The following is a 21,611-nucleotide window of genomic DNA, read 5'->3' as shown; positions in this document are numbered from 1 at the left end:
GACATTTGTTGATTAAGGGTAATAGTAATCTTGGGGAGGAAGTCATATGAGTTGCAGTGATATTGTTTAAATAAGATGTTGATAATTATACTTACATCCCTCAAGGTCAAGAACCATATAATCACTTCTCATTGGGTTTATACCTCGCAAGCATTTTTGCTGTTACTTGGTTTTAGAACATTTGCTTGGGCAAACGCTGCCCAGGGATATTTTGGGAATGTAAAAAGATACAGGTTGGGCATTAAACTTGAATGAGAGGGGCATGCAGCACTTAACAGCTTTCATTACCTATTTCCTGAAGAGGTTTCTTTGTTGGGAATGAAAGGTCGTCATCTTAAATAGCATATCCTCTGATATCAGTATCTGTTTTGAAATTCAATTACTGTTTAAACATAAATGCTCTTATGCAACAGGGCAAAAGTAATTAGAAAATTTTTCATAGTGGTAGTTTTCCTACACATTCATTTCCTTCTGTTTTCTATGTATATGATATTTTTTGCCTATCCCAATAAATATTTATTGATTGATCCAAAGCTGTATATGGAAGGAGTGACTGGAGAAACTATTATTCCCTTTTTATTCACAAAATTTATTGTATCTATTTAATTAGGATTTACTTACTAAAAAGTCCATCTAAAAAAATAATGAGGCTGTTTTGATATACTACTTCTGTTCGTATCTAAATGAACTGCAGTAAACACTTCTTTGCCAGGCATTCTAGAAGCTTTAGATGTGGGTTGTGGAAATACGGAAGATAGAGTAAGATGGATCTTAAAGGTCGTCCAGTCTAACCACCTGTCAGAAATTCAAATCCGTTCTGAAACATCTCTGTAACAGATCATTGGCCCTATATTTGAGGGTTTCCCCTGTAGGATGTATGCTACCTACCTACCTAGATATGTGTGCTACTCACTTTTTAGTTTAAACTATTTACATTGACCAAAAACTGGTCTCCATGCAGCTTGTTTCTAGTTCTTCTCTTTAGAGAGGTTATGTATTATGTAACGTCTAATCGTTGCTTTAATGAAGACTCCTCCTGTTCCTTCATGTTCTAAAGAGTGGCGACCCTCCAGAATGAGCACCCCCTAACACACTTCCTTCAATTGTTCATCATCTAATGTGGCTTTAAGTGCCTTAAGCCCATCGTGGACACTTTCTTTTGAACGTGTTTCTGTTTGTCTGTAGGTCTCTGGAACTAGGATGGCCATGTCTAAAGGCCTTCTGAACGCATCTGACTAGAGCACACTGCTGCAGTTTCTGTAAAGAGTTTTGTGGGAAAACCATAAAAAAGAATAGTATTTGAAACCTGAAAACATTGAGTGAAAAAGTAATATAGCCAGCTGTATATAGAGGAAAATCAAAACCATGTAAAAAGAGTTGGGAAGAAACACACCAAAAGTAGGCAGTAAAAATCATTTTTGAAAGTGTATTCAGTGAAACAAAGCTAGAAATAAAAATAACTTGTGTAACTGTTTGAAACGACAAGATAGTTTTTATTATTTATATATATATATATATCATTATTTACATACAGACACTGTATATCTAGAAACTCAAGAAAATGAATAAAAAATTTTACTTTGCAATCCACCTTTATGTTATAAAATAAGCATTTAAAAATCAGTAGTTCTGTAAAGCACTATTAATAACTATTAATAACAGTATATAGAAAAAGGTAACTGAAAAGTATTCTACCGATAATAGGCACCCACATTTAAAAAACTCAGAAATTATCTTTAAAAAAGTTTGTAAGATTTATAATGAAGAAAATCTAGCATTTTACTGTGACAGAAAATGTAGGAGACTATTATCCTGGTGAGAGGACAATGTATTTTAAAGAAGTTTTAATTGAATTTGTAATTTATAGGTTTAGTGAAAGCCCAACCAAAATCTCTATGGGAATTTTTAAAAAAAGAAATCGATGGAATTATTCTAAAGATCCTCTGGAGACAATAGTTTTGAAGTGTGTGAAGATGAAGACTTGGGTCTTTGTCTTATTAAATTTTTCAATGTAGTATGAAACTGTTACAATAAAAGAAAGCAAATATTGGTCAATTTGTAGAAGGACAAAATTTCAGGCAATTGCAAGAAGGAATACAAATGGCAAAAAATTTGAGAAAACCCCAACTTCATTAGTAATTTTGCAAATTAAAACAATGAAATTATTTTTTTGGAAGGTCCCAACAAGTTACAAAGATTTTGAAAAATGAATAAAATTAATGCAAAGAATATTAATAACTAACAAGTCTTTTCCATAAGCAACTGAACAATAAATATCAAGGATATTTAAAAAGTTCTTAACTGTAGACCTTTAAATTTTACCTGCTAGTCTCTACCTAAGAAAGTATTTATATTTAGAAATTTTTATAAAAGGATGCTCATTGCATATCATTTTAATAACAAAACATTAGAAATAATCTAAATGTTCAAAAGAGGAAAATGAATGAACAAAATCCCAAATAGCTATAAAAAAGAATAGTATTTGAAACCTGAAAACATTGAGTGAAAAAGTAATATAGCCAGCTGTATATAGAGGAAAATCAAAACCATATAAAAAGGGTTGGGAAGAAACACACCAAAAGGAAAATAGTTTCTCTCTCTGTGTGGTAAGATTCTGGATTTTGATTTACCTCTGTAAGTTATCTGAATTCTAAAAAATTCTACAATTACACAAAAGACTTCCATAACTAAAAAATTAAGTAGTAAAAATAAAATAGATAATATGAATGAAATTGAATAAAAAGAACTGATATTACATTTTCTGTTGACTTTCTTACTGACTTCTGAATAAGTCAAATTGTGACTAAGACAAATGGCTAGTGAGAATTGGAATTTTTCCTTACTAAATTAATTTTAACCATTAATAGTTGTCATAAAATTAAAAAGTTTGATACATGAGCGAAAGCTGTTTAGAATTAGTATATTTGTGTATAAAGGCTAGGCCTGATGGTTCTATAATTATTTGTGATTTATCTTCAAGGACCTGGACATCTTAATGTGATAGAACATGCTGGGCTTAGAGAGTGCTGCTGTGGGAACTAACCTGTTCAGAGAGTAGACAGGGTATTGGGTCCAATGAGAAGCAGGGAGCAATGGTGGGTAGGGTTGATGGGTAACAATTCCAATGGCCAGATCTGAGAAGCTCAATCTCTGGTAGGTGGAAACTGGTATCGGCAGATCATGGCGATAGCTGACAGTTAACAGTCCAGGCCAGGACAGTCTTGGGGATCCAGCTTAAAGGATGGCATAGCAGGTGGTTGGCGGCATACAGCAAAGCTATGGTCACTGTCACTGTGATTCCTTGATGGGGCTTTGGGTCTTTTGCTTGAATTAGCAGAAGCAGCACAGCAGGACCTACTTCTAAAGCAGGGTCCTCAGGCCCTTCACCATCACCTGGCAGTGCTCGCTTAAACTGCATGTCCGTGGGCCCAGTCCTAGACTTATTGTAGACTCTCTCGCAGTAGATTCAGAAAATTGCATTGTAAGAAGCTACTCGGGTTATTTTTATGCATATTAAAATTTTACAATTGTTTTAGATCAACACCATCCAACAGAAATATACCGTAAGCCACACATATGCCATTACAAATTTTCTAGTATCACTTGAGAAAGTAAAAGAAACTGATTGAATTAATTTAATATGGTTTAACACAGTGGATGCAGAATATCATCATTTCAACATGCAAATTAAGTATACAAATTGCTTAGGAGATCTTTTACATAGTTTTTCTCTTGTTAAGTCTTTAAAATCTAATGTGCATTTTACACTTAAAGCCCATTTCCAAGCAGGCACTACATTTTCATTGGAAGTACTTGATCTGTATTTAGATTTCATAAAATTGAAAGTTGAAAAAGTGCATTTGCATGCCATGGGGGTTTCGAACATATTTAGATGCACATATGCATCAGTTAATTGTCTACACAGTAGCCTCCAGTGGTCTTCCAGCTTCACAGGAGCAGAAGGCAAGTCTCCAGAGTGACCCACAAGGTCTCCTGTTGTCCTATCTTGGGTCCTCTCTGATGTCATCTGCCACCCTCCCCGCTCCCTCACTCCATTCCGCCCCAGCACACGGGCCTTCTCCATTCCGTGAACATTCCAGCCTTAGGCCTCTGATCCTGGTGTCCCTGTGGTGGCAAGTATTGCCTGCAGATATCCACATGGCTAGTTCCCTCATCTTCTACATCAGCTATAAGTCTCATGCCTCCAGTCTTTGGCATCTGTGGGAATGTCTTTTGCTCTTCTCCCATCCGAGGGCAAGGTTTTAAAAATGAGATTAGCTGCATTAGGATGTCTGCTTTCCAGACAACAGAGATTCGACACCAAATGCCTTTGTTCGATCTTCCTCAAGTAATGATGACACAGCACGTCCTTTTCCTGGACGTACGATAATGCCTTGCTAGAATATCATATGTAGGGTTGACATGTGGTTTCCTTGTCTGCCAGAACCTTCAGTTTCAGTCCGTGACAGAGGATGAGCTAGGGGAGGATACAACTCCGATTTTGACGGAATCATCACCCCTCGACCAAGGGTCCTTCTGTGGTGGTGATACCCAACTCGAGAAACATGTCACAAGAAATCTATGCCTCACTCTTCAGGAAGGCATATGTCCTGCTGTTGCAAATTACTTAAACAGCTGCAGAGAAATTCTACTTTTGCAGCATTTGCTGGGAATTCATTTTGATCTTGAACTCGAAATGTAGCTATTGTCAGAGTGATTTCCCAGATGACCAGAAGTACCTGGTGCTTCAATGAGTCCAGACTCAGGAGCAGATATGACAGTCTGCCATTTCACCATTGTTTTGACATTTGAGTGCCACACAGTGGCAGAGCCGTCATGTGGAAAGGAATGAGAAGGTGAGAAGTTTCTGACGGGAAGAGCATCCACGAAATGTTGATAAGCCTGTGAGAGGGGTGTTTAAGAATGCCTTGAGTCAGCTCACATGCAAGGCATTTTGGCTGCCTTTCTGAGCAGCCAGATGTGAGATGATCTTGGCTTGGCCAGCTTTGTGTGCATGAAGAGACTTTCAGGGAGAAACAGGTATGAGAAGGAGCATGTACCACCTGATAGGCCATCACTGACCTGGGAGAGTTTCCAATGAGAATAAGAGTTTCAAGGCCTCCCTGAGACTGGTATGTGTGCAAAAAACTCAAACTGATATAATGGGCGGGGCCAAGACTCTGGGTCCTAAGGCCCTAACTTCTGCTCTGTCACTAACTCATTCTGAAATCCTACTCATAAAACAGGGTCTTTGCAGGAATTAGAAATCAAATATCTTGCACAGAGAGACTGGTAAAATGGATGAAGGAAGATGCCAAATTTGGCAACTCGTAGCTGCAGTCATTTGCTGCCGTGAAGGGATGTAACTCTAGTGTTTCTTGTTCTTTAGACTTTCCAGAAGAAGCTGGGAATCCAGATTTTATATGAGATTGCCACATTTTTTACGATGGGCATCTAATTCAACCTTTCAAATTTACCATGGAAATCCAACAGAACAAGTCAGAGGGCTGGATAAATTCTCTTAGTTTCCAGTGTGGGTGGCTTCCAGGAGTCAGAGTCCCTTCTTTTTCCCATGAGAAAGTAAGGACTAGAAAAGTAGGGAGCTTTCCAAGATCAACTTGCTTTAGTGAACATGTACGGAAGGCCAAGTTTAAGGCTTCAGGCAAGATATCCTGGAAAGATCTGGCTGCATCTAATTTCACCTGTAAGACCACGTCATTCCTCTTGTCAGAGCCTGTATCTTTATCTGTAACGGGAACATAAGGACAGTTATCTCCATATCAGATTGAACTACCAGATCAATCTGGTAGTTGATCCATAGAAGTCTTCCTCTTATTTTATTATGTGATACTTTGATACTTTCAACATTTAGCTCTAAATATTTTGTAATTTCTATTGTGCTCATCTCATTCATTGATCTTGCAAATATTTATTTGCTTCTTACCATGTGCCAAGCCCTGTTCAAGGCACTGGGCATTTACTAGTGCACAGGCAACAGAACTCCTCACTTCATGGAATTTATAGTCTCGGCAGGAAGACTGCAAAGAGACCCAAAAAATAAGCAACAGGTAAAGCATGTGAGGAGGGATACGGCTATAAAAACGAGTGCAGGACCAAGGGACGCAGAAGACCAGGTGAGGGCAGTGAGAGTTCAATTTTAAACTCATTTTAAAATAGAGCAGCTGGAAATGTGCCACCGTCAAGGTGACCTGAAGTGAGGGAGGGAGAAAACTGACGGGAAAACAATGTTTCCGCCATAGTGAGTGGGAAGAAGAACAGCGCTGTAGGAGGCTTATTCTTGTTATTTGTGAGTGTCAAAGAGGTGAGTCTGGTTTGAATGGAATGAGGAATGAAGGAAGTGCAATGGGAGTCAGGAAACAGGGAGCCAGATCACGTGGGCGGCCCCTGGGCAGACTGAATTGTGTTTCCAGATAATAAACTTATAAAATCCATTTATATTCACAGTTACTGCTGACATATTCGGACTTCTTTCTATTTTATCCTCTATTTGCAATTCTTATTTTCTTGGCTTCCGTTTCTTCCTCTACCCCTGTCATCAGATGGGCTTACTAACAGCACAGATGTTAAAGATCTCAGCAGCCTCTGAGAGCACGCTCTCTGGGCTTGAATTCTGGCTCTACCGCGTCCCAGTAATGTGACCTTGGGTCAGTTAACTTCACTAACTGCATGAGATAAAAATGGTGACTAGCCACAGTTATCTCCTGGGGTGCTTGTAAGGATGGCATCAAGTATTTCAGTGGTGGCTGGCATACAGTAAGTACTCAAAATATGTTTGCTATTCTTCTCTGGTTTGGCAAAAGTAACCAGGGCCTGCTCACCTCTCAACTTCAACATCATGTCACCTTTTCCTCATCACTATATTCCCATAATCTAGTCCTTAAACAAATAGAGGTAACCTCTTTACACATCTTGCTGGTTTTGGCCTGAAAACTCCCATCTGTATCATCACCTGCAAACTCCAACTCATCTCTCAGGTCCCTAGTGAAATGCCCCTTCCTTGGAGATGCCTGCCCTGAACCCCTGATCAGCTTAAGAGACCACAGCACATTGCCTCAAGGAACTCCACACCTTTCTTTGGCTTTTGTCAAAATGGTCAAGAAAAATGATCTCTTGTGTGTCTGCTTCTGGCCCTCTCATCTGAGCTCCATCAAGGCAGGGGCTGGGCTTAACCTGTTCACCACTGCATTCCCAGGACATGACTGTGCCAACCTGGTTCTCCCAAGAAACAGATGTGAAGACAGGTTAGATGTGCAAGAGATTTCTCAAGGGAAATGCTTGTGGAAGATAAAGGGGTAAGGGGACAGAAATCGACAGGGAGAGCCAGGCAACAGGGAGGTAAGGGTTGGAACAGAAGAGTGTCAGGATGCAGCACAATTTGGAGAAAATCTTGGCCAGGCCAATGTGGAGTTCTTAAGGAAAACTTGCTCCTTAGAGCAATCCTGTGTTGGGCAAGAATCTCCAGCACTAGTAACCCTGCTGGGCTGAGCACTGTCCGTGAACAGTCCAGGGAAGTAGGGCTTGGGCATGTTCCCCACAGTGGATCTGGAGGTGCAGTGGCTCAGCTGGGGCTGTGGGGCAACAACGTTCCCCCCCAAAGGTCCTTTTAGGAGAGGTCTGTGCGGGTCCTGTGTGCACCAGTCCAGAGTGGCACCTGGAATGGGTTAAATGGTGACCCCTCAAAAGATGTGTCTGCCTCTCAATTCTGGTCCCTGCCACTGTGACCTTATTTGGAAAAAGGGCTTTTGCTGATATAATTAAGAATCTTAAGGTCAGATCGATAGCTGCATGTGGCTAGTCCTGCTGCATGGGCAGTGCAGCTATAGGAAGAACATATCCATCATTGAAGTTCCTCTGGGCAATGACTTTCTAGGGTATGTTATTTATATTAGGTGACATGATATGTAGGTGTGTGTGTGCATGTGTGTGTGTGCACATGTGTGTGTGTGTACACTCACATCAATTAAACCATATTAAAAGAATGTCAGAAAAATGCAAAATTATTGCATCTGGCAGCAGTTGGCAGGGCTGGCCAGGCCGGCCCCCACAGCACGCAGTTCTCTCTCCCTGACCTGCACAGCTCTCCCCCTCTCCTCCCACCTCCCTTGCTAATTAAAAATCCTATAAGAAGATCAAACAATTCATCAAAGAGAGAAGGAACTCTCACCGACTGTTGAATTCCCTTCCTGATTCCATATTTTTAATGTCCTTTTTTGAAGAAAACTTCATTTCTCTGAACAGTGACTCTCAGTTTAGGCTGTGTGTGTGTGTGCTGGTGTTGTTAAGCTTTCTCTCCTCTCAGACTCGTTGCCACAAGGCGTCACTGTGACCAGTGGGAACCAATAGAGAGTCCTATTTGAACTCTCAGGTGTGTTGGGCTAGAAAAACCCTGAAAACAGTCTGTGGACATCGATGTTCTTTCTTAAGATCACATGATAATGAATGATCTTATGAGGCTCCACCCTCCTGCTCTGCGAGATTACTCATAGAGTCCGTGGAATGCTGTATCTTTCCAGGAGGCCATTACTCAGAAGTTCTATTCCTGAGAGGAAAGCTGCTATGGAAATACTGAAAAAAAAAAAAAAAAAAAAGTTACCCATTTAGAAATGCTCTGCTTTAGGGAGCCAATTTGCCAGATATGTGTCTGGTTTTCTATTGCCTATCCTATTTTATTAGATGAAGAGAAATCTGTGTATTGTGGCTTTGCTGAACTTTGGTTACTATTAATTATTAATGAAAAAGGACTTGAAAAGTTTCCAGTCTCCCTTTAGAGTCTTGCACAGCACAATGCTTCTGCTTTGGCCTCCTTTAGTCGAATAGTGTTAAACGGACTAAAATGTCTGTATCAGGCTGTCCTTACTTTTGAAAAGATGTTCTTTCTTTTCCCAGGGGTCAAGTTCCATTGGCTCATGTTTTACAATATTACCTGGTTTCCTTTAGGGCGAGCTTCTGCAATTTGAAGCAGTAAGGAGGGTAGTGTCACCTCAAGGGTATATGTCTGCTACCAGCAAAAGGCATTGCTTCAAAAAGCCTTTTGCTTCTATTTCCTGTAGGGAAAGATGGAGGCTGCTCTGTTGATCTATGTCCCCTCTGAGTATTGTCATGCTTCTCGTTGGCCAACATTTTGGACAGGAATATTTTTTGACGTTGAAGAGAAGAGAAAAGAAGGCAGGACCCCCCAAAGACAAAGAAAGAAGAAAAGACAGTGGCAACAAAGGTTTTTGAGGCAAGGAATCAGGTAAAAAAAGTGTTAACTGACCTGGCCAACCAGAGAAAGTGGGAGCCTGGGTAGATTCCCTGAAGTGGCTGATTTCGTCACTCCAAACCTGAGAGTTGGGAAGGAGCAGGTACCTGTACATGTGCAGAACAAGGAGAATTGGCTGAAGCCATTGGATTCCTAGTTGCTCTCTTTCCTCACCCCACATATCCTGTTGACTTACCCAAGTATTAATATAAAATTGGAGATATATTCTCTGGAGAGGATGAAGCAAAGAGTTTCGGAACTGGGCACCCCAAGTTGGAAATGTGAACGTCATAGGACAACAGAAGATTAAATGAACATTTAATTGAATGCTACCCACTGAATGGTGAAAACGCTACAACTGTTTTTTGGCAAAACAGGCTTATGACTCTTAGTTAAAATTTTCTCTGGTTTCTGGCGCAATGACCAGCACAATCAGAAAGAGCTATACATATTGTCAATTTCCATGTTGATGTTTCCACCCATGGAGAGGCAATATCCCTCTTTTTCTTTCTCTCATGACGCACACACACTCTCACGCATGCGCACACACATTGAGTTTATGTCAACTTGCAGCAGTTCCTCACTTTAGTATGAATGGGTAGTAAAAAATTAACAGACAATGGAGGAAATGATCTAACATGAAAGACAAAAGCCAAAACAAACAGAGTAAAGGTGTTTGAGGAAATAGATGATGTAGGGAGAGAAAATTCAAACAAATAATTATATTCTTGGAAAAGAATATGAAGAATAGCATTCGTGAGAATGTGTATAAAAAGAGAACATTTAGAGAAATACAGAACCCTTCAAAATTAAAAATAAGATAGCAGAAATGTATGGGTCATTGTTTTTGAAGACTATTAATAGTAACAAAAGGAGACCATCTCTAGTCCCACCCCCAAGATACTGACTTTACAGAAATTAAAAAAATATTTTCCTACAAAGGAAATTAAAACTATTAAAAATAAATGGCAAATCTGTGGAGTTGATTATAACTATCTTCAGTTGATATATCAATATAAAATAATCCAAATCTATTTTATTTTTCCTCCTGGGCTCACAATCTACATTTTCCAGCTTTCCCTGCAATTAGGTGGGACCAGGTGACTGACTTCTGGCCAGTGGAGGAAGTAATTGTGCTACATCCAGGCCTGATCAACTGTTCTCTAAAGCCCCATACTCATTCTCTCTCACTCTTTTTTTATTTTTCATGGACTGACCAGTCACAAGTGCCAGTAGATATTACCCACACTTCTGCTCTGCTTACCCATCCCTCTGTGTGGAGGTGTCTTTTATCTCTGGTTATTCAGTGCTTTTAAATCAGGCTGATGATAACAAGGAGCTTAGCATAAAGTGAACAAAGGTGCATTAGCTTGGAAAGATTTGTTTCACACAAGTTGAAACCCTCCTTGTGTGCACATGTATGATTCCTTTTGAGAAGTTGAAGCCACTCATTCAGTTATTCATTTTTTCTCTTATTTATGTATGCATCAAATACTTTTTAAGCATCTACCTATATAATGTACTATACCAGGCATGGAGACAGATAGGTTTCAAATAAGGGAGACAACCAAATAAACACAAAATAATCAAAACATAAATTGTAATTGGTATTATAATATGATTAGTATTAGACAGAAGCCACCCAGGGGACTCTTCTTTAAAAATGGTGATCAAGGGAGGCCTCCTCTTACAGCAGAAAGGTTGCCCTGCATGAAGCAGAGATCTGCCAGGTTATGCAAGGCCTTGCAGACCCCATGGAGGAATTTGGCTTTCATTGTAAGTCTTTAAATTTTAAAAAGATCTTTTGGGCTTTGGGTGGAGAATGGATTAGAGCAAATATTAAGTAACTGGTAATAATATGAAGAATGATTTATGAGAAAATCTTTGTAATCTATTGATAAGTAATGTGGTAAGGAATTTCTCCTACCCATGTTATTTTAGTAAGATAGTTTTCAATCCCAAGCTTGACAACAATGATCTTATTATGAGCTGTCTGGAAGAGTCCTGCTTTCTGAGTGACAGCTTTGCTCCTGGTAGAAAAAATAATTTTATTTATCCAGAAATATTATTTACTGTGTCTGAGTATTTTAAATGGCAGGACATTTCTTGGATTTATCTGGGGATGAAATGTCTTACTGAAATTTGTGATCTGTGAGCTGGTGAGGAAGTCGTATTCCAAAGAGGAGAATAATTGAATGATTACTTTTTGTTCTTTTATTAGTTTCTCCTAGAGACTGTTCAAAATAAACTGTGCTATTTTGACTACTGCCGTTGTGTCAGAACAAAGAGCGTCCTTTGTTCCTTATGCTATTAAGGCATGTTTGGTAGAGGAAAGAATGAACAGTAATTTTCTCTGAATATATTTTAAAAATAAATAGAAGGCACTCTGCTAATAGAAAGAGAACTAAGAATGCCTGTTCACTTAGTTCTTAAAAAAAAAAAAGGGTTAGTGTCCTTCCAGATGGGCCACGTGGCTGGTTCTTTTGTCAACATGAGTAATGCAAATGATGGGACTCTGACTAGGGATGGAACCTCTGTGAAGTCATTGGCATGTGGTTTTGTGCAGTCTGGCTGGGTCGGGAGGTATTGAAATAGGGTTCCCATGACCCATTCTATTCCCCAACTCCACTGCCATTACTGTGGACTGAGGTGAACCTCCTATTCATGGTAGCAATTCACATGCCAGTCATGGAAATGGGCTCACAGGGCAGAAGAGACAATTGTCTAGGGGTCTGTTACATACAATGATGGGGAGGGGCTGAGTTTTAATTCTTTGCAGATTTTTCCAGGATTTTTTAACTGAGAATCCAAACTATGGATTGTTTAATCTATAAGGAGCTTATTACATATAACAGTTGTTCAGTATCTTATTTGATAATGTAATCAAATTTGAAGGGCAAATTAATACTACTATTGACATCAAATACATTCTATGCTAAAAAATAACTTTATACCTATAGATGAAGTTATATGTATTTCTGATAGTAGCATAGTAGTAATAAAATATATAAATAAGGCATTTTTAAAATCACAAAGTGATTTTATGTACACATACAGCTACATTCATTTAATAAATGTGGCTGACACCACAAAATTTTGACACTTGATTATATGCTGTCATGCATTTTCTGGAATCATGTAAATAGCATTTATCTCCTTAACTAAGATGCAAATTTCTTGAGAGAAGGGACTAGTTCTCTTTTTTTTTTTCCTTCCTCATCCCCAGTGTCCCTTCTCCAAAACTCAGAACATTTATAAGAGTATTGTCATATCACAGTAATGTTTGTGGGAATGGTTAAGGTACAAGACAGAGATAGCAACTGTGATGCCTCCATAATTTTCCAACAAGTCTGTAGTTTGTATTTTAAGGATGGCCTAGCCCTAGAGCAATAAACTAATCTGTTTCCTGGATAGATCCCAGTTTCCATTTCATAGACCTGAACATTTACTATTTATAGCTCAATGGTATCCATAGAGAAGAGTAGTTCTAAGAGAGGAGCCAAATTAAATTTCTCCAGCGAACCAAACTCAGCCTATGAGTTACATTTGGAGCACTTGACAGAGTGGTTATTTCCTTGGCAGTCTTTAGAGACATTGGCAGTGTGGAAAGCTGGTGAGGTAAAATGATGTGCACACCACCCGCTTACAGGTGCCATCATTCAACAGACAAGAAGAGATCAACAGCTAGGAGTTTATTAGAGGGTGGTTTGCACTAAGGCTGTCTTTTGGGATACTGACACTGATCCTGCCTTTCATCAATGATTGATGACCCTATGGAGACAGAACTATTACAATAGGAGTAGCTAATTGTGTCCTGGCCATTAATTCCAGGAACAATTGATCTCTAGGATTAGTGAATAGGAATAATTAATCTATACCAAGAAAAGTAGTAAAATCCCAAAGTACACTGGTATATCCCAAAATAAGGATGGGTTAAATGCCACAAAATATATTTTCCACTCTCTCTATTTTACTTTTATTTATTTATTTATAGCAGTTCAATTTCTCACTTTTTTATATTACTTTTTAGAGTCAATTTGAAGCATATTAAATGAAAAAAAATTGTTTTTTTTGGAATGAGATAAAATTCTAACCTGAAAATTGATCAGCTCCAGCTCTAAACAACATTCTGTTCTTTATCATTTCAAGAGGGTCTTTTTTTTAAGACTGACTTTGTCTTTGAACTTGCTTAGCCGTGATGTGAAAGGAAGGTCTCTCCTCTCAAGTAGTATCAGTTCAGTCAGCCTCTACAACATAATATATTTCAACTTTGGATCCTACCATTATAACCTTTGAAATAATTGCACGAAATACCCTAAAACCTAGCAGATTTGATTAAGAAATTCCTTTTTCAAAAATTATTTCTTAGTGGGGTAAAAAATAGCATGAAATTTACCATCTTTACCTTAAATCAATGTACCATTGATATACAATCTTATGAAGGTTTCACATGAGCAATCTTGTGGTTACAACATTCACCCATATTATCAAGTACCTCCCTACAACACCATTGTAGTCACTGTCCATCAACATAGTAAGATGCTATAAAGTCACTACTTGTCTCTCCATGCTATACTGCCTTCTCCGTTACCCACCTACATTGTGAGTGATAATTATAATACCCCTTAATCCCCTTCTCCCTCCCTCCCCTCTCATCCTCCCCAACCTCTTCCCTTTGGTAACTGCTAGTCCCTTCTTGGAGTCTGTGAGTCTCCTGCTGTTTTGTTCCTTCAGTTTTCCTTTGTTGTTATACTCCACAAATGAGTAAGTCATTTGGTACTTGTCTTTCTCCGCTTGGCTTATTTCACTGAGCATAATACCCTCTAGCTCCATCCATGTTGTTGCAAATGGTAGGATTTATTTTCTTCTTATGGCTGAATAATATTACATTTTATATATGTACCACATCTTCTTTATCCATTCATTTACTGATGAACACTTAGGCTGCTTCCATATCTTGGCTATTGTGAATAGTGCTGCAGTAAACATAGGGGTGCATATGTCATTTTGAATCAGGGAACTTGTTTTCTTTGGATAAATTCCTAGGAGTGGAATGACTGGGTCAAATGGTATTTCTATTTTTAGTTTTTTGAGGAACCTCCATATTGCTTTCCGCAATGGTTAAACTAATTTACATTCCCACTGACAGTGTAGGAGGGTTCCATTTTCTCCACATCCTCACCAGCATTTGTTGTTTTCTTTGTTTTTTGGATGCTGGCCATCCTAACTGGTGTGAGGTGGTATCTCATTGTTGTTCCATCTTAACTATTTTTTAAGTGTACAATTCAGTAATGTTGAGTATAGTCACATTATTGTATAAATAAACTTTTTCATCTTACAAAAAATCTCTTTGCCTATTAAACAACTCCCTGTTTTCCCCTCCCCCAGTAATAGGCAACCACCATTCTACTTTCTGTTTCTGTGGTTTGACTCCTCTAGACACCTCATACAAGTGGAATCACGCAAATTTGTCTTTTTTTGACTTATTTCACTTGGTATAGTGTCCTCAATATTCATCCATGTTGTAGCATGTCTCAGAATTGCCTTCCTTTTTAAAATTGAATAATACTCCACTGTATTCATATACTGCATTAAAAAAAACCTATTCATCTGTTGATGGACACCTGGGTTGCTTTCAACTCTTGGCTACTGTGAATGGTGCTGCTATGATCACAGGTGTGAAAATATCTCTCTGAGAGTCTGATTTCAATTCTTTTGGATATTTACTGAGATGTGGAATTGCTGGGTCATATGGTAGTGCTATTTTTTATTTTTTGAGGAACTGCCATACTATTTTCTATGGTGGCTGCATCATTTTGCATTCCTACCAATAGTGTACAAGGACTTCAATTTCTCTACATCCTTGCTGACACTGGTTATTTTCTGTTTTTTTTTAAATAGTTCATCCCAATGAGTGTGATGTATAAAAACTACTTTTTAATGGAAAAAAATCACTTTCTTGCTAAAGAATTTGAAAATATTTGAGGTTACAAAATCCAAATATGATTCATTCCACACTAAACTTGTTGTGTGTGTCATTTCTTACATTACTCATGAATTTGATTTCCACCAAGTTTCTGAAATTAGCCGTATACAGCAATGAGCCACCTGCCTCAGCATTGGCTGAGCAGAATTTGAATAGTGAGCTTTTGCAATCCCATTTTCCTTGGTGAATAAAAGTCCTTAAGAGAAACTACTTTCTAGAATTGTGAAAAACTGACAAGGCAGACTTGGTCTGTTGCTGAAGAGACAATGTGAATTAAAGTTGGTTATCAGCATGAACTTCAGGGTTCTCATTGCTAAAACCAAGGAGTTTGTGCAGATGAGAGGTGGTAAACCTCATTACCTACAGGACCCAGGCAGGTCCTGTACATGAGTCAAGCAGGCTAGTTGTAAAACAACAGAGTGGAGTGTCTGCTTCAAATTGGGAAAGAGGAGCACATTCTCTTTGAAAGGAGGAGGCCACACTCAACTCTGCCTTCCTGTGCCATGAGGGAACACAGACTTTTGTCCACATTGTGTGCTGTTAGATCTTCCAACCTGTCAGAAAAAATGGAAAAGTTTTAAATATGGGAATAATTTTAATTAAAAGGAAAACACTGTTGCGCAGGATAAATGAAATACACTTCAGGTGGAAATGTAGTCCATTGTCTAGAACTGTTTGATTCCAGATTTGAAGAACAGATTGAAAATAGTGGCAGTTGCCAGGGTCTATGATTCTATTTTGTATCTTGAATCACTAAAAACTATAGGCTGCTGTCTTGGTTTCACTAGAATGGATCACAATGACTCAACTGTTCGATATCAAGCACTATATTTATCTGCAGTGAATTATACTAAAAAAGATTTGTGTGACAGCTCATGTCACATTTGAAATGATACATGGCTCTCAGTAGCCAAAAATACTCTTTGATTTGATTCCTCAGATCTGTATTGAATTTCAGCAAAATTGTAGAGACAAGAAAATCAGTTCATGTCTCAATCAATATCACGAACTGAAAGACAGATGAGATTTCTCTGTGGACTCCAGATTTCCCTGTACTTGCAGAATTGTTGGAGAGTTCGGTGGTGGCCTGATGTCTTCCATCAGAACTTTTTTCTTTTAATAAGAATGCAACTGTGACTGACAACTGCTCCCTGCCTACATCCTTTTCTTTCCTTCTTTTGATAATAGCATGTTCATTTCCCAATTAGCCACTCCTGTCATACTCTTAGCCTGGAAAGTGATTCTCAGAGTATGTTCCCCAGACCAGCATTGTTAGCATCACCTAGGAACTTGATAGAAATGCACATTCTCAGGCTCTGCCCTACTGGCTTTACCTAATTCTGATGTTGCTGACTGCCCCCCATCCCACCCCCACCACAGCTCCAGGACTGAGTATTTATGCACCTTGATTGATTTAAGGATGGGCATATGATCTAGGTCAGTGTTTTTTAAACTTTATGGTAAACCTGAATCATTTCAAGGGCTTGTTAGAACAAAAATTGCTGGTCCCCACCCTCAGAGTTTATGATTCTGTAGGTCTGGGGAGGGATCTGTGAATTTTTAAGAAGTTCCCAAGTGATGTTGGTCGTGCTCCTTGGAGGTGCTGATGACCTCACTTTGAGAACTACTGATCATCTGAACTAATGAGATTAAAACCTGAGAATTTTGTTGGAATGCCACATGCATCAGTTAGTGGATGCCTCATAAAAGCTATGCGAAAAACTATCCCAAACCTTAGTTTCGTCCAAGAATAAGTATTTATTTCTCTTTCACTTGTGTGATGATTGGTGGGTATCGACTGAGTCTGGGTTTGACTGGACTTGGCTCCAAGCTGCAGCTTCAGTCCAGCTCTGCTCCATGTGTCTTTCATCCTCCCTGAGCCAGTGGCTACTCAACTCAAAGCATAGTCCTCTAATAATGAAAGGAAATGTGCAAGAGACCAGGTCCTACTGTGCAAGCTTATTACAGCTCTAACTTGTGTCAATTACATCTACTAATATTTCATCTGCCAAAGCAAGTCACATGGCTAATACCAACATCGAAAGCTCTCATGAAAGTGAAAGATAATGAATATTTACTGAATGGCAATCTAATAATCTAATGGTAATCTAATATACATGAGAGAAAGTGTTTTCTTTCCACTGGTTTTGAACTGGTAAACTCTCATCTTGGGTATGTAAGTGCCTGACTTTGCAGCCGTATAGAAAAAGATTGCCTCAGAACACAGCCGATAAAAAGAAAGTCAGAGCTGAAAGCTGAAGACAGAATCCCAGAAATCCAGCCATTTTAGAAACCACATCTGTCATTGACATTTTTTGTTAGATTAAACCAATACTTCTGTTTTTCTTAGCTATTTCTTTCACTCAATGTCCTTAAGCCCATAGGCATCAGCCAAATATTTAATAGTTGTCTTTCAGTTTATAGATCTTCCTCAGTCCTTGAGGAGCATTTCAATAAATACTGTATGTAAGTTTTGTGTTGAAATATTTATTTGCCAAATTTTTTAGTTATTGGTTTTCTAGAAGTTTGATTCAAATTTACTTCAATAGAATTTGTCTTTAAGCAGCCTTTCAATATCCTATAACATTTCACTTGGTCACACATCAAAGGATTAGATAAAAGTTAAGTAGTTAAGTGCCTTTGGTGACCAAAGAGGACTCTATATTTTCAGGGGAGCAAATTTCTTAGAAGTTTGTTAGTAACTACAATGCAGGTTTAAATCAGATGAACTTTTAAGCTATCTTTTTCACTCTAGAAATAGATAATCTAAGACTGGCATGCCACTCCACCATCATCTTGGAACCTGAATCTTTTCATTTTTCTGCCCTGCCATCTTTAATGTGTTGCTACCAATCTCTTCTCATGATCCAAATTTGCAACCAGAACTCAGACTCATATACTAGGCTGGAGGAAGGAATCAAATAAGACCAAAAAAGGTTCGGGCCAGCTGTCTGTTTTAAATTAATTAAAAAAAATTTTACCCTTATAAAGACTTTTCCAGATGTGTCTCCCAACATCTTCCACATATATGTCATTGACCAGACCTTAATCACATTAGTGCAGCAAGGTTGGCTGAGAAACAGTCTTCTGGCTCAGTACCTACATCCCATGCATAAAGTCATGGTTGTGCTCCTGAGAAAGAACTGACCATCTTTGCTATCAATGTGGATTAAAGCAGTTAACAAGAATAAAGCATCTCTGATGGAAATAAACATAAAAGCAAAGACTCACAGGAGACAGACTGAAACAGCTATAGAAATTGAATGTGAACATATCTCAAAAGAGAACTGGAAAATGAAATGCAAATAGAAATGGGTTGGGAATGCAAATCAGCATGGTCACTAGAACTCCAGGAAAAAGGAAGGTGGTAAAAAAGATTTTCTTTCAGGGTTTAAAGTACACAGTTCTTGGAAGAGAAGTAAATGTGAATAGTTGGGTTTTTAGAAAAGTGTACCATTGAGAGGGAAAAGAACTTTTCAGATAAAACAAGTCAAAGTGCTTTTCAACAGACTTTGTCAGACTCAGCTTGAATGAAATATCTTAAAAAAAAATCCATTTTTGTTATACTGGACTCCAAGTCTAATATGAAGGCTTCTGCTGATAAATTCACCCTTCAGAGTAGACTTCCTCACCCAGCAAGGGTATATAACAAAGGCAATGCTAACATTTAAGTCTACTTAGAAGATATTTCTTACTATAGAACACCATTGGAATTTAGGTTGAAAAACATCTTTATGTGAATTTACCTAGAGTGAGGGAGGGGAGACAACAGCATCTCCTTAATCTCACTTGGTATCAAGGACCCTCGTACTTCAGGACATTGAGAATCTCCTCAGAAAGGGCTTCTGATGACATGGTGGGCAGTGGCGGCTAAGCATGACCAGAGCAGGTGGGCTCCTGGGGACCAGATTTTGTTTTTGATTCAATAAAATGCAAAAAGAGGTAACTGGCAGAACTGCAGCGGGCAGACAGATCGGATCACAATCGAGTTCTACTTCTTACTATACTGTATGGTGATGTTGAACCAGTTTCTTCACTTCTGTGGACTTGCATTTCTTCATCTATGAAATGCCGATCAGGATGTCCAGTCACAACGGTGTTGAGAAGATTAGTGAGACCATGTAGGAAAAGTTGCTTAGCATGGTGCAAACAGTGGGCGCTCAGTTAATGCAACCCCTGCCTCTGTCTACAGCTCAGCCCGTTGCCCTTCTTTTCCTTTCCATTCTTCTTTCCCCTCACACATCAAAATCTCCTAAAAGCACTGCAAGGAGACATAGCTTGAACATCAGCCTTGTGTAAAAGTAGATTCCATACGCTCACGGAGTCCCCAGGGGTGGCTGCTGAGTCACACTGGGCTATGGTAGAAGGCCTCCTGGCTGGAAATTCTGCCATTATTCTGGCTAGATTACATGTATGCAGAACCACATAGTGTCAATTCATTTACTTCAATTTGTTTTTAAAATTTTTTTAATTTAAAAATGTGATTTTTTTGATTATAGTTGATTACAGTATTTAATTGGTTTCAAATATAGAAGATAATGATTCAACAGTTATATACATTATTAAATACTCACCCCAATTAGTGTATTTACTTTCAACACAGAAAGAGGGTACAGAACTATTGACTATATTCTCTATTCTGTACTTACATGCCCATGACTAATTTATATCATGATTGAATTTTGTGCCTCTTTATCTCCTTCACCTGTTTCACCATCCATCCCAACCCTTCCTCCGTGGTAACTACCAGTCACTTCACAGTGTCTATAGTCTATTGCTGTTATGTTTTGTTTTGTGTTTAGATTCCATATGTAAGTGAAATCATTTGATATTTGTCTTTCTCTGCCTGGCTTATTTCACTTAGAATAACACCCTCTAAGTCCATCCATGTTGTTGCACATGTCAAGATTTCTTTCTTTTTTTATGGCTGAATAATATCCTATTGTGTGTGCCACATCTTCTTTATCCATTCATCTATTGACAGACACTTCGGTTGCTTCCATATCTTGGCTGACCTGAATAGACATTTTTCCAAAGAAGACATAGGGATGGCAAACAGGCACATTACACTCCACATTGCTAATCACCAGGGAAATGCACATCAAAACCACAATGAGATATCACCTCACATGAGTCAGAATGGCCACTATCCAAAAGACAAGAAGTTACAAGTGTTGGTGAGGATGTGAAGAAAAGGGAACCCTCCTACACTGCTGGTGGGAATGTAAATTGGTGCAGCTACTATGGAAAGCAGTATTTACGTTCTTCAAAAAACTAAAAAATCCCCCCAAAAACCATATGACCCAGTAATTCCTATTCAAGGAATTTACCTGAAGAAAACAAAACCTCTGATTTGAAAAGATACATGCACCCCTGTTTATTACTCCAATTAGTTTAATCTGGAAACAAATGTAGAATATGAGGCAGGTTTGAACAGTTTGTCATTTTTCGATTAATTTCTTCTGTTTTCCATTCATTGTGATTTGCATAAGTTCTTTCACTCTCAAAATTATCATACTGCTCCGTGCGTGTGTGTGTGCATCCCTGACTAGAAAATGAGCGGTTTAATTCAGGTTTCCCCTACTGTCATTTCCCTACATCCTTCCGCAGTTGGATTTTGTTTTACATTTCTTTAACAATATTATGTGTATAATTACATATATATCTACTTAATTATTTCACAGCATTGCTCTGAAAAGCTGTTAATTCCATCTTTTGTCATATTTTGAGCCAGTTTTTTGGTGCTAATGACAGTAAATAATTCCTGAGAACATTAATCGATTCAATGGGCTTTGAATCTCAACTTCTAAAACACATAGAAGGTCAGGGTTTCACATCACATTTCCTAGTTTCACATCAGTCTTCTTTTCTACATAGGGTCTAGGCATTTTTTTGAAACTATCAAACCTCACATCTTCTTAATGTTTTCCTTTCGCTAAGGAAGATCAAGTTGATTCTGTAACACATAAAGCAAATTCTATGCTAAGTTATTTAACATCACTGATAAAAAAAGGAAATGTCTGTGCAAATAATTATTTCATCCAGCTGGACGTTAGAAACAATGCCTTCTTTGTAATTGTTTTCTTTGTCGGCATTATGCTAATTTCATTTTCACCTTTTATGAGCAATTTCAGAGGGTTTATCCAAAGCCATGCTGATACATAACATCTTTCCTTAGGGTTACATGCAGATAGTAAGTGGTGTCTGTGTCCTTTCAACAATGTTTTCTGAGCACTTAAATGCAGTGTGCACTATGCCATAGTCTCTGAAAAGAGTAGGTATGTTCATTAGCGACCATGCAGGGAGGCAACATGAATTACTCATTTCCTAGTTTATGCCTTCATTAATTGTTCATTTATTTTA

This window comes from Manis pentadactyla, chromosome 6, assembly GCF_030020395.1.
Source record: "Manis pentadactyla isolate mManPen7 chromosome 6, mManPen7.hap1, whole genome shotgun sequence".
NCBI classification, from domain to species: Eukaryota; Metazoa; Chordata; class Mammalia; order Pholidota; family Manidae; genus Manis; species Manis pentadactyla.
This window is presented reverse-complemented; position numbering follows the sequence as displayed.